Below are 14,332 nucleotides of genomic sequence, written 5' to 3' on the forward strand. Positions count from 1 at the left end.
GGGTTTGCAATCAGAATACAAATGTTCACTCAGCTAATTAATTGCTATACTGGCTTAGCACGGGTTGGATGATGTCCCCCACCCCAATAACATTAACTGTTAAGGACTGTTTATACTAAGCAAACCAGTGTTAAAACATTGTTTTAAAGTGTGCAAGCTATACCTCAAACATGGTTTGAGATTTCCTGCAGGCCACGAGAGAGACACTGTGGTTCTTCTCCACTAGAAGAAAGAGTAAAGATAGCTTCAAGGTGCATAGCAAACTGCCTGCTAAGATCACCAAGGTATTAGCATACGTCAGCCAGAGCATAGATATAGAGCTTGGTCCTCAAACTCATTCCACTTGTTTCACCCCATTTAATAGCAAAAAGCAGCAAAGAATTTTGCTTAAATTCCATCTGAAGACATTCTGTACGTAGGGGAAATCCTGGATGACGTAAGTTCAGGGACATGTGAATGTGACAGTCGTTTAAGACTCTTTTCTCCTCCTCTCTCATTCTGGACTGAAATAATCCAGACATGCTAGAAGATCTAGTCCACGTGTGAAGGACAGCCAAAAGGGTCTGTCATAAACTAAAATGGTTTGATAGTATTGTCCCAACCCTCATAATAGACCTAATTTTTCCTATTAGAGCCTCAGTTTCCCTTACTCTTTTTGCATGTCCCTTGGTCTAACATCCATGAGGTACTAGCTTCCTTTCTTCCCTGCATGAAAATTAAATCTCCCCTCAGCTGTAGGCTCTACCATGATTCCCCACTCATTTTGCTGTTGTACAATTAAAAACCAGATTCTCCCTCATTCGCTCTCACCATCCTCCTAATCTGATGCCCTGTTGTTATTCTCATAACAGCATGTAGAGATGTGAACTGATCTGCCTCCCATCTTGTCATCTTCTCTCACATATCCGACCCAGTTCCCAGGGTCTGATTTTGTACAACTATGAACATTTATTCTCAAAAATTGATCACTGGCCCAGAGGCTAAATGTTTGTTATCCGGAAAAAAAAAGAGATGACATTACAATTATTCTTATTTTAGGTCCTGAAAAGGGCAGGAAGTCCTACTACATTAGCAGTGAAAAGAACCAGGGTGGCTCGAGAGGGTCTTGGCAGGTTGATAAAGTCATAACGTTTGAAAGCAAAGTCTGCATTTGATCACCTATCAACAATTTATCAATAGCTCAGTGATTAAAAACAAAGCTCTTTCACTTCATTAAACACATTCAGTGCCGTTTGCTCTACATTCCAAATGGCTGAACTGATGTTCCAATGCAGCCTATTTTTAGTATTTCTGATTAGTTCATTATTTGGGAAAAGCTACTGACTGTGTATCTGTTGCAGAGATGTAATTCTTCACGTGGATCCCGAAGGAGAGCAGGGCCTCATATAGGTCTTAAGAATTCGTTTGGATGTGGTTTCAACCCCTGCCCCTGCTGTGGTGCAGCTCAGTGAAGTGGTGGCCATGGAGCTTTCCTCTCCTTGAGTCCTTTCCTGTGTTTTTATTATGGAGAAGAAGCCATGTAACTTCTTACACCTTTTTCCAAGAAAACTAAGATCAAGAATGACAGAAAACTAGCAGTCTCAGTGAGAATTAAACAAGATACTCAAAATAAGTGATCTCTTGGGTGTCTGAGTAAATTACCACCTCCAGATCAGATTTTATTTATTTTCAGAACAAACTATTTCTTTGCTGGTAAATCCTGCAGTTTTGTCATGAATCCAATGAATTTTCACTGGTAAGTGACAACCCTAGAGACAGAAGTGGCCCTGTATCCCCAGGGCAGATACCACATGGGCAAAAGCATTCCAGCGTTGCCTCTTCAGCAGGCTTCAGCCCTCATGTGAAAGGACAGGATCTGCAGGTCACATGAAGATTAGTCTCTCTGTCCTTCAGCCCTGCCTGCTAAAACTGCAAAGGAGAAATCCAGCTGTGATGGCATCTTCTGGCTCCAGATTTCTCAAGCACTCGGAGACAAGTCTGCGACCAAGCTCCCTTTCACAACCCCAAATAATACAGTACCCCTCTCATAGGGATGGAACAAGATGTGATCATTCATTCTTTTCAGACCACCTGTGGTCACCAAGTATGGGGGAAAAAAACCTCCAACCACATAGGCATGCCCGTATGGGGACACGGGAATTAGATTTGGATTGAGAGCTCTTACTGTAAGTCTCCATGGCACAATGTAATGTGGCCTTGCATGGGTCTTGGAAGCAGCACACCTGAGTAAGCGCTGCATCCTGACAGCTCTCAGACACGCTGCTAATTTGCCTGTGCAGAGCACCATGCTTGAGTAGCCATTAGGGCTTGAAATACCTAAGCTAGCTTGCTTAGAGTTACTCAGGTATCTCCTTCTGGCACTGCCTGGCACTGGGCAGACGTGCCCTGTTCTGCATTCTTCTCTGCCTGGAGAAGGAGGTGAAGGCAGTTCCAGGTGTAACACCCTCTTACTGATGTCAAAAGCAACAATGCAGAAACAAGTTCTACACGTTTGCTGTCTTCTGCTTTGCTGCCTTTCATATGTCATTTGTCATCTTAGATTGTCACTTGTTTGATGTAGGGACAGCAGCTTTTGTGTATGCACAGCGTCTAGCATAAAGGTGTTTACACCCTACGTGAAGCATTTTGGTGCAGCCGCAATGGCACAACGGCAATGAAAGTTGAAATACTCAGAAACCCTCTGCCAAAAAGCAGCAGCCAGCATTAAGTTTTGGTTCCCCTGTTTTACCAAAGATAATCTGGCCAAACCATGAGTGCTTTGCCATGAAAACTATACTCCAGAAGAAGGACAAATTCATGTGCTTACAGCTGTGATACCAGCAGAGAGCCTCAGTGTAGGAGGTGGCCATGTCTGCCTTAAGTTGCTTACACAAATAAATTTCTTGGCATCACCAAGTTGGGACAATTTTGTACTCCAGCTCCTTTGATTCTTCCTTTGTCAGACTTTACCACATGGAGCTCTGACCACTGGTCATGCTTTCCAAATTGCTGCAGATCCATGGTTGGTTGGTTTGTGTGACTGATCCTGCCCTGTCTATGTGTGTCTAAACCCTTCCTTCTCCCATGGGCTGGAGCAGAGGCAAGAGGGACAAGGCCTTTAGGGCTGGCAGATGCCGGCATCAATCAGGAGAAAATCCATCGCATTCGATGAGGCAGAGAAGATGGATGTGTCTCCATCCATCAGCTCCAGCTGATAGTCCTGCTTCTCTCAGCAATTCAAGTCCCTCCTACCTCTGAGTCCCAAGGTTTCTCCTGACTCACCCTCCTCTTTCAGACTGTATTTCTCTATTATCTCCTTCCAGCTCTCACACTGCATTCCTATTACCACCTCCCCATGCCATGCTGTGGCCAAGTCCAGGGTCCTCTCTTGCCTGGTGTTTCCTTCTGCCCAGCTGTGCTTTCCAGCTGGAAAACCAGACCCTTCCAGCCCCAACCTTCCCTCTGTTTCCAGCATGCAGAGATGCCTTCCTCCACAGCTGAGTCAGCCCACTCCCAGAAACAACCCATCCCTTCATTTTCTGCAGAAGAGTATAAATCCTCCCTGGCCCTGGTGCCTTTACATCCTCACAGTGCTCTTTCTTGCAGTCTTGCTTTGCTCTGAATACGTTCCCCCTCGCTGTTCCTGTAAGTGTGGGCCAAGCTGTGATGATGCAGCACACAGAAAAGCCACCTTTCTCCTGTATCTTATACAGCTCCTGGAGTTAATTCCTGGAAAGCCGTTCTTGGCCTTTCTGAGTTACACTTTGCTACGGACACACGGACAAAGCGATGACTGAAGAGGGGAAGAGTGGAGCGATGATTGAGGAAGAGTGGCGCGATGATTAGGTGGCCACCTGAAATTTAGGAAAATTGTCAATCCCATGATTTTCTCGTGTGCCGTGCTGCTGTTTGCATTGCCGTTCACTCGGCAGGGAAGACATATTCATTTCTCTGTTGCTCCCTTTCCCAAGAGCAAACCAGCTGCACGGCTCTGCTCTGCTCTTGGCAGTTGCTTTCTTCGAGACTCCTGAGTGCAGCTGCAACGGAGGCGTCTCAGCTAGAGGACACCGTGCAATGTTCAGCTCCAATGAATCTCCAACACCAAGCCTGTTCACAGCTGCTTTGTTACCCCAAACCCTTCCACTTCATGATAGACCCTGTCATCCTCCCTGGTTTCCTCCCAAACCTTCTATTGAACTTTTCTCTTCCTTGAAAAGGAATACGTGGCTCCTACTTTTGGAGACACAAGGGGAGTAGGAGAGATTTAAACAACTGGAAGACTTAGGGGTTTAGCCCACCATGCAATCTCTCCCAGCTGGGAAGAGATGAAGGAACCTAGCCCTGGTTATTTCTTGAGGGAGCAGCTACGTGTCTCCACTTCTGTTTTACAGGTCAACAGACAATTTATCTCTGTGCTGCATACAGTGAGATGATAGGGCTCCAGGCAGGCAAATTATTTGAGGAATATCTGGGACAGAGGCTTCCACACCAAAGTGTACCACACCCCTCCTTCCCCATCCCAAAAGCACACACTGCAGGTGTGTTCTGAAGCAACTTGGAGGAGATTGGAGCTTGGAGATAGCTGTTCCTGGACATTTTCCTCTCCCCCAGCTGCATTCCCACAGCGTGTTGGGGATCTCTGTCTCTCACACAGTTGTTTCCTCTGGACACCAGCCCCCCCCTTGCTGCCTCCTTAACACCCTTTTCGAGTGAGGCAGACATCTCCAGGCGGCCTAAGGACAACTCCTAAGCCGGGTCAGTCCCTGCGTGGCCTGAAGTTGCCTAAGGCAGCTCTGCCTGCTCCAGCATCCTGAGTTCCTCTGGTTTCTGCAGGGAAAGTTGGTATTTTCTGAAGTCAAGCATTGGCTACAGCGGTCCTGGCTAATCCTCCATCAGTATGCTGGTAAATTCAGCCTTACACTGGTGACGGGCTCCATCCTGCAACCTACGCTTGGGTCGGAAACCTACTGATGTCAGTGAAGGGCCCCTGCTGAAGTCTGCCTGCAGGTATCTTCAGAGCTGTGCCCGGACATCAGTGAAACAGCTGTGATTTTAACAACCTCTAGTTTCTTCTGCACAAAATCAAAAGCACCCGAGCTCAAACAGATTAAAATTTGTTCACCGTGGTCTCAAAACATAAAGAAAAACCTGCGAAATACAGGTTTAAAAATCACACACTCCAGTAACTCGGAGTCCCTGAAATGACAAATTTCTTTACACAATGGACAGGTCGCAGTAAGGTTGCAGGAGTCAGCAAATGGGGTTGGATCAAAACCAATTCGACTGACAGTGCTTGGTCTATGATACTGAATGAACGTGACCATAAACCTGGGAAATATTCAGTGTTCAAATGTGATCCATTGCACCACCACTACACTGGTGGTATAAGCAAGACCTGAAGGGAGAAGTTCTCTGAGCGATAGCAAATTTAAGAATGAAATGTAGTTATGAAGCAGTGGGAGGAGAAAAATAAAACAGACACTAAAAAAAAATCATGTTCAGGAGGAGAATGAAAACTGAGAAATAGGAAGAGAAAAATCAGAAAGGGATAGAAAATTCAGGGGATGGAGGTGGATAGTGTTATTCTTTATTTGACAGAATGTATACTTTATACAACAAGCTAAATCAGAAATTTATAGTTGTTTGCTTCTAGCAAAAACACACATCAGAAAAATTCCTACCCATGGATAGGATGGCATTGCATTCTCCAGTTTTTGTATACCATCCTCATTTTCTGCTTTTCACAGCTAGCAGGTAGGAGTATACGCTCTGGGGGAATAGGAGGTGCAGGATAAAGTCCATATGCTTCTCAGGGGAGTTATAGATTTGATAGGAAGCTAGTATAAAAACTTCAGCAGCCTGTGCCACAGAAACAGAAGTGGATTTCACCTATCCTGCAGGGCTTGTTATGAAAATTCTGATTGTGTAGTTTGGAATTTTATGGGAGAGCTTTTCTGTTACACGAAGAGGATAAATGGGGTTGGGAGACTGTCAGTAAATAGAAGACACTCAATGAAAGATAGAAATGCAGAAAGAAGGAAAAAAAAGGAAAATGAATGCCAGGGTGTTCGTGGTCACCTCTACCATTTTACACGCTCACCGATCCAAGGTGAGGAGTCCATAAGAGGATTTTTGCCCCACAAAAGGGAGGTTGTGAATTTTTCTGAGGGTGAAAGACGATGAAAATGGAAATAGTTAAAAAAGGAGCTGCTGGCCTGGGTGAAGAGCTGGCATAAATAAGTGCAGAATTCTGTTAACTTTGGGGCCGTTGTACCCAGTCACACTGGAAGTGAGTTTAGCCCCTGGTTTGCCAGACCCGGCACTGGCCAAAGCAGGGCCACGCAGTGCCCTTGGGGGCAGGGCTGTGCAAAGCACGCACAGCTCTTCCTCAGCATCAGTCTCCCCTTGCCTACACGGGCAGCAAAAGCAGCACGGCTCCATCCGAGTCAGTGAGGTTGCATCAGTGCAAACGCGGGGAGAATCGGGCCTAAGTCTCTTGTGCATAGGAACACTACAGTATCGTACGTCATAACATGCCAGTTCAGTAATCATTTCCACTGATACAAGAGAAAAGAGACAACCTCGTTTCTAATTTAGTCATGATAGCATCAAAGAGACCCAAAGCCTATTGCTTTTTGGGAAGCAGGGACTTCAACAATAATAATTCTCCGCACATATATAGCACCTTCATTGCTAACTACTTAGTTTATACCCTGGAGTGTGAAGAAAAAGGACTCCACTTAATTCCATATGCTCTTAATTGCTCTCTATCCCAGATCCTTCCTAGAAAAGTATGATAGAAATACCTAAACTCGCTGTTAATTTGTCAAATTAGGGCAGTCACTGACACTGGCAGGAACGCAGGCCTAGTTTGCATCTTATATTGCAACTGCATAGCATAGCATCTAGAAACAAAAGAAATGCCAGACTAAGTAAATCTGAGCTCCATTTAATCCCTGACAAATGTTTCAGGGAAGAGACAAGAACCACATGGCAGTCAGATAGGGGATAGACTGCCCTTGTGAAATGTTATCCTAGTTTTTATGGCGACTGGCTTAATTGCTGAATTACGAAACACCCAAAATGCTGTTCACATCCATTAGGAGGACGCTTAATTTTCGTGAACTCTGTCGTAAATGCCCACTTGCTTGCTAAATGTTGTTAAAATCTTGGCCACGGGAGCTCTGGTGGCAATGAGCTCCACAGCCCTGATACGCATCAAATGAGAAAGCTTTAACTGGGTCTCCGGTGACTCACGTCAGGTCCTCTCGTCTGTGTGTAACAAAATGGGGAAATCAAGAGCTACTGATCTATCTTCTCTAGCCCATTCATTATTTAGTACAATCCAATCACTTTCCCTCTCATTCACCTCTTTTTCCAGGCAAACACGTCTAGTCTTGCAGGCTGCCTTCATACACACGGTCTTTCCTACTCCTCCTTGTCCCTGCCCCCCTTTTATGAACCCGCTTCTGAATTTGCACATGCACCCACCCCTTGGACGGCCCTTGCTCTCGCACTCTCTGCTATACCCCCCTGCTCTGCTTCTTACACCTGGGGACTTGCTGGTGGTGGCTTTTCTGTCTACAGCCATGTGCTGCACTGGGCCGCTAACAGCACTATCCCTGACATCCAGTGGGCCGCCGTGGTTCATGTAGAGCCTTGCACGGGACACATTCCCCGTTTCCTACCACCCTCTGACCTGACTCACTCACTGAGGTTTGATCATCGGGATCTGCTGGGCCTGGAGACCCCAGCCCCATTTACCTCCCCCCCTTAGGTCTTCCTGAGAGTCTCAGAGAAAGTCATTCCCCTGTAAACAGCTTGAAAAGGACGACTGCTTGCGGAGAGACTTCTTCCTGACAACCGGAGATCCTTCACCATAGTGCACAACAAATGCTCCAGGGTTATGGCTAAGAGAGACCCTTATTTTCCATTTGGATCCTGGCCTGATCCATGTCTGAGGGTTGCCAGGGAGGGTATTTAGGGCTGCCGTGAGCTCCTTCCAGCCCAGTTGCTGGCTGCATGCAGATGAGCCAGCTCATCAGCCGAGCTGCCAGTGAGCCCTCCGGCCACGGGAGGTTGGAGGCAGCAAAGCGGAGGGATGTTGGCTTGACCATGGACAATGAGCAACGAGGGGAGCAGAAGGAGGGGCTTGGGTCTCTCCCGCCTCAGAGGTAGCTGGGCTGCCTTGGGGGCAAGAGAAGACAGCGACAGCAACTGGTGTCACGCAGCCCGCTTCGAGGAGGGGGGATGCTGGCCAGAGATAGGAGGAGGGGGAGAGATGGAGAGGGCTTGGAAAAGAGTTGCTTTTGAGCGTAGAGGCAGCACAGCTCCAAAAGGCTGGGGTCCTTCAGCTGGGGGGAGCGACTGCGTGTGATATGGGGGAAAGCCAGGGGGAAATTTGATGGCAGAGAAAAGAGGAAAGAGGACATAGAGATGAAATGGCAGGAGCAAAGGGGACAGAGGAGGGCAAGGACAAGATAGTGTAACAGAGGAAAGAGCAAGGGGGATGGGCCTCGGAGAACTTGAAGAGAAACAGGGAAAAATAATGCAGGAGAAGCTGCTTCTGAGAGAAAGCACTGAAGAGACATGAAGATGAAAGAGAAAAATAAAGAGGAAAACAGGGGAGGGAAACGAGAACAAATTAAAATGGAGATGGATAGAATGAGTCAAAGATGGAGGGCGAGGAAAAAGCTGGGGTCATACAGGCGAGGGGAAAATAACTTTTCGGTGCATTGTATTTACAATACATTCTGCATATGCCTGACAATACGTTCTGCGCTCTGTGTTTCCCTTGCTGGGGAGCTGTTGCCCTGGGATGGGGGCTGCGGGGGGAGGAGACGGAGCGAGAGCCCCGCTGCTAACCCATTCCCCCGGCAGCAGCCCCCTTCCCTCCCCCAGAGCCCCCTGCAAGAAGGAAGGTTTCGTGCCCGCGGAAGGCAGCAGCACATCCCCTGACAACGAGTGCAATATGGAAGGGAGAAGCAGCACAGAATGGAGCCGCCAGGGCTCCCCCTGGGATAAACTGGGTAGGCTGGGTTGGGAATCTGCTCTTAAAACAGGGGCAGGGGGCAGAGCCATCTGAGAGCCTGAAAATGTTCCCTGCCCTCCCCGGCAACCTCCTCGCTACTGCTTTTAAATTAAATGAGTATGGAGATTCTGCTGTCAAACCTCAGCGGTCCTCCTCCCCCAAAACTCTTGCTTAGATCGTACCAAACCGCGGTGAAGTGAGACGGGGGCTCAGAGGGCTGCATGGGGAAAGGGATGGGTTAAAAGGGAAACACTGGATAGGAATAGCTCCTGGTCTCCCTGGCAAAGAGACATTTGTTCTATCTCTGTGTAATTTCTTTATACATTACTGCTGCCACACTGCATCTCCACGTCCCTCCCACTGCATTTCGCTCGCACTCTCTCCAGCAAGGCAATTTCTGGTGCATTTCAGGACAATATTAACCCATTCCTCTTTCTCTGTCAGTAGGAAGATTCATAATTTAAAAGCAATTTAAAAGTCAATTCTAGCAACTCACTGGTGAGGAACAGCATCTCCTTGTCAAATCTTACCCAGGAATTGAGCTTGCAGGTCTCAGCCCCTCAAATCCCTGCCTTCTGGGTGACTTACGGTCAGGTGTGAATTTAAGCTGAGAGGAAACCAAACCCACCCAAGACTGCGATCCCGAGTAATTCTCCCTCACCATCTGCCACCCCACTTTTTTAAATCCTTTGTCTTCCTCTACACCCAAGGCCTGTCCAGCTCCGCATCCTCCTTCTCCCCGGCAGATGCAATGCCGGCAGCGATCAGCTATGTGCCGGGCCATTGCCTCCTGCTGCAGCTCAGGGCTCTGCTAGGCTGCCCCTGGTCCTGAACCGCGAAGACATGCAGACCCTGGCTTAATCTCCTGCTATTTTCACTGTGTGTTCAGAAAAGCCCCTGGATTAGGACAGCAAGAGTCAGGGGAAAGGACCCCGGCAGATCTGTGAATCCTTGGAAGTAGGACGGCAGGCAGTTCCGCAGCGCAAAACCAGGGACGCTGGCAGAAACGAAGGGTAAAAGAAAGGAAATCGGGAAAGGTAAGAGGGAAGATAAGGAAAAAAAACCACTCGTAGGATGGGTGTGACAGGAAAGAGGTGGCCCAGGAGCAAACAGCAGTGGGAGAAGGCAGCACAAGGAAGCGACGCAGCGCCAGAACTGTCTGGCAGAAGCTTGTCCACTGCCTGTGCCCTGCCTCACTTCGCTGTCAGCTCTTCATTTTTGCAAACACTGGAACTGCACTTAACTCTCATGCGCTGTGCAGATATAACAAGCTGGAAAGGGAACGGATCAGCTCATTAATTTTCCTTGGGAAGGGTCTCTAGGCAGGAATTATTTTCTGCACCAACATCCATTCAATTACTTGCCTTCACACCAGTCAGATCTACAGGGATGTCTAACCCCATGCGCATCACTCATGCCTGCCTGCCCTGGACTCTTCTCTCCCTCCTTTTCGGTATAAAAGCCTCCCAGACCTATCCCTTTCCTAATAATAATGACAACATGACAAAACCAATAACCTACAGATATAAAATATATTTCATTTGCTTGCTTCATAAGACCCTGATAAGGCCTCGTCGCTCGCTTTTTGAGATCCTGTAGGAGATGTACAGGAGCTAATGAAAGACTTAGACAAGGCATCACTCATAATAAAAAGTGGTTTTAAAGCATTCAGTGCCAAGAAGGAATTAGGCTGGAAGATCTGCAGCCATTTCGAAGTTGTACGAGGTGCAGTACCCATGCGTGGCATGAGCTTGCAGATCTCAATTGCTTGGTGTACGTGTGTGGTTTGTGCCTACACGGTTAAAGGGCTGAGCAAGGCCATTTTTGTTGAAGGGCAAAGATTTTTTAATGGCCTGGGGGCACTTCTGGGCAACCCCAAAGACAGAAAGAATAATCTCAAGGAAGATTAGGAAAAAAAAATCAGAAGTGTGATCTGCAGTAATGTGAACCGACACCACCTTTCTACTTCAGCCCCACCATGGAGCAGGGGCTCACTGTAGGACACCGGAAAGGGGGGAAAGAGGTCCCTACAGAGGAGGAACATCCCAAATGACACTCCTCTTTGGAGCAACACAAAGATCTGAAAATGCTGACTGGAAGTCCACTGTGGGGAACGGAATGACTGAAGAGAGTGGAACCAGAAAATCGAAAGCCTGGGGACAAAATTTTCCAAGAGGAACTTGCAATTCTGACTGCAGCATATCTGTGTGTACAGCCCGAGACTGAGTCCCCACATTCATTTTTTGCTACTGGATATCTTGGCCGAGAAGAGAAAAGACAATTTAGCACAATACTTTGAACAGGAGGAGTCCACCATCTCTGACAGCCTACAGCGACTAATGCCAGCGTTCCCCCACATCCCCAGAAATGAAGACAACTTCGTCAGACGCTTCCTACCAGTAGAAGGAGGCAATTTGGGCTCCTTCTTGAATTATTTTCTTATTACAAAGCCTGCTGCCTGCCTCTTCACTACGTCCCCTCACCCTACAGACCTGCCCTGGTACCCACCCCGGGCAGCAGAGGTGTGCGTGTCCCAGACTTTGTCAGGTGCCTCTGCCACACCATGGGCAGGGTGTGAGCAGACTCCAAGGGTTTTCCCCTTTTTACAGCCTCCTGGGACCGAGCCCTTCCCTCCACAAATCTGCCCACCCTCTGCATCACGGGGGACAGGAGCCCTTGCTGCACCCGTCTCCCTCCCACTCACCCGCAGGCAGCTTTCACCCAGGAGAGCAAGTCAACCAGGGACACCTTTCTGATTCCTTCTGCTGGGAAAGAAGATAACCCCCGCTAAGGTGATCAGAGGTGACAGTAAGAGGCCTGCCAGCTGGGGGCTGGTGGGGGATATTTGGCTGTGCTGTCCTGGGAGCCCATTACCAGCCCATGCAGGCTGCAGGGCTGCAGGAAGCCAAGCGGAGACATCCCGGCAGTGGCAGTGCCAGACCTGTGCCATGAGGCAAACCCACGCCCAGGCCCTGCTCGGCATGTGGCCATTAGGGCTGGTTTTGCCTCCTGCTGAGGTGGTCTTGCTACCAAGCCTTTATCCAAGTTTTGGTGCAACCTGTGCCCCCAGGCTAGGGGCTCAGAGCTGGGCTCAGCTCCTGCGTGGTGCATTGCACCCTCTTACCCCGCTCGCCACTTCTTGCCCAGCATCCAGGGGCTGGGGGAAGGGGCCAGCCCAACCCTCACAGGGCTGGGGCAAGTGAGGGCACCCTGCCAGGGCCAGGCGGTTCCCGTTCAGACTGCACCTCACGCCCCTCGTGCGGGGCTGCAGTTTGAGCCCACTGGAGAGCATCGGCAGGGAGGGCAGGGGGACGGGGCTGGCAGCACAGCCGTGGCTGGGGGCTGGGGGCACTTCGGAGCTTTTAATTGGAAGCATCCTGGCACTTTCCTTTGCCGTGCAAGCCACTTCTCCACAGTGCCTGTGGGGTCCTGTCAGATATGAAGGAGAAGGAGCCCCAAGCTCCTCCGATCCTGACAAACCTCACCCGCCCCTTCCTCCTCCCCCTCCGACCGCGTCCCTCTGGGTACGGCTCTGTGGGCAGATAGACATGATATGAATTCACTGCCTCTCCCGGCCGGGGTCCTCATCCCTCCTGTCTCCAGCCCAGCCTCCCTCCGCCCTCCGGCTTGGGGACACGGCTCAGGAAGGGAGTTCGTCCCCGCAGCCTCCCTTCTCCGCATGGCTTTGCATTTGGGCTTCCTTCTTTTTTTTTTTTTTTCCCTTCCCTCTCTCATTAATTTTTAATTAAGGAGATGTCTCCTTCCCCGGTTGTAATGAATAGCTGCGTGAAAGGCTTTTCATTTTTTATTAATATATAACTCTATATATTTATCTATTTGGAGGAAATGTGTGCGTGTGTGTGAGCGAGTGTGTTTAAAAACATCCCCCATTAATTTACCGCTATTGATTTTCTGGCGTGGAGACAGCATATAGTATTCAGCATAGAGCTCCTCTGCAGGATATGTTAAAAGGCAGCAGTTTGGGTTGACAAAGGGCACTAAATGCAGTATGCGTCAAATAGACCATCGCTCAATGAAGTCACTTAGCTATTCAAAACATGTCCAGCCATCACTCAACCGTTTGCACCAAGAACGGGGGGGAAATTCGCGCTTCTTCCCGGACACAACCATTTCGAAACAGCAGCTTTAGCTTGCTTTGGTGAGAGACATCAGGACATACATAGTTTATTTCCCCCTCCCCCCTGCCTTCCATCTCCCAATGCCGGTCTTAGAAAATCAGTTCTGCGGTACCCACTCCCCGCTCTCTCCCATCGGGGAGCTCCAGGCACACCCAGCTCTGGTGGACACCGACAGACACAGACATTATCCCTGGATGTCCATAAAGCCCCGGCAGCCCACCCTCCAGCTGGGAGCTGATCCATAAACAGGGCTTTTACGGCGGGCTGTAATGTGCGCTCCTGTGCTCTCCCTCGCTCCTTCTCGCTACGTGTGTAACAGAAACCACGCATTTACATCAGTTGCCCCTACATCCCTCCAGCGCAGGCTGCAGACCACCTCCCCAGCCCACACGTACGCCAATAGCAGTACTGAGCAACACATATTTAAAAGCGAATCACTGGCCCCTCTTTTCTTTCCCCCCTCCCTTAGGAACGTCTGATTCCAGAAGTTGGCTGCGGCGGTGTCTCTTCTGCCATCAGACATGTCACTGAGTTGCTGTTCAGTTTCACCACATCAGACTTAGGCTGATTTTTCCATTCAGAGACTTGTTTATTTTTAGCCTTTACCATAAACCTTAAAAAAAAAGAAAACCCCAAACCCAAGCCCCAAACAAAAACCCAGCCCTCAACAGCAAGCAAACGGGAGGAAAAATCCCAGCCCCAAACCAAACCGATCAGCCACCAACTAGACCCCTCTGCACCCAGCCCGGTGAGATGTGGTTGCTTACAGACATTACGAAATGCTCTGAACTCTGTTCGAGATGACTGGAATCGTCAGCTTTACCCTACGAGGCATCCTGGGCATAACAGGGTTGCTTCCCTTTCTCTCTTTTTCCCTCCTCAAGTGAACTAATAATTGCATCTGAAGTGCTTTGCAGTCCCCCCCTCCCCACATCGCCCCTCACTCCCAGTCTTGCCTTTGCAAATAAGCCCTTTGCAAAGAGAGCAATTATTTCACTCTCCGGCTACAGCCGGAGCACAGCAATCACACAGCATTTTGGCATTGCTTTCCCAGGCAATACAAACAAGCCGAAGACAGGCGGACCGCACAGTCGCTTTTTTGAAAGGGTCTCCCGGTGGTTTTGTTAACACACACATTATTCCAGTCGGAGGGGGGAAGTGAATTTTTGGGGAAGGTGGGGGG

At 48.9% G+C, this 14,332-nt stretch overlaps 1 protein-coding gene across 1 annotated transcript in view; it reads right to left on the minus strand.

The window, feature by feature from the left end:
- The window catches only part of CACNG2 (calcium voltage-gated channel auxiliary subunit gamma 2), a 53,565-nt gene that overhangs the window by 38,840 nt on the left and 393 nt on the right, over positions 1-14,332 (minus strand). The window lies entirely within an intron of this gene.

The sequence above is a fragment of the Egretta garzetta genome, unplaced genomic scaffold, assembly GCF_000687185.1.
Source record: "Egretta garzetta isolate BGI_Z169 unplaced genomic scaffold, ASM68718v1 scaffold51, whole genome shotgun sequence".
Lineage (NCBI taxonomy): Eukaryota > Metazoa > Chordata > Aves > Pelecaniformes > Ardeidae > Egretta > Egretta garzetta.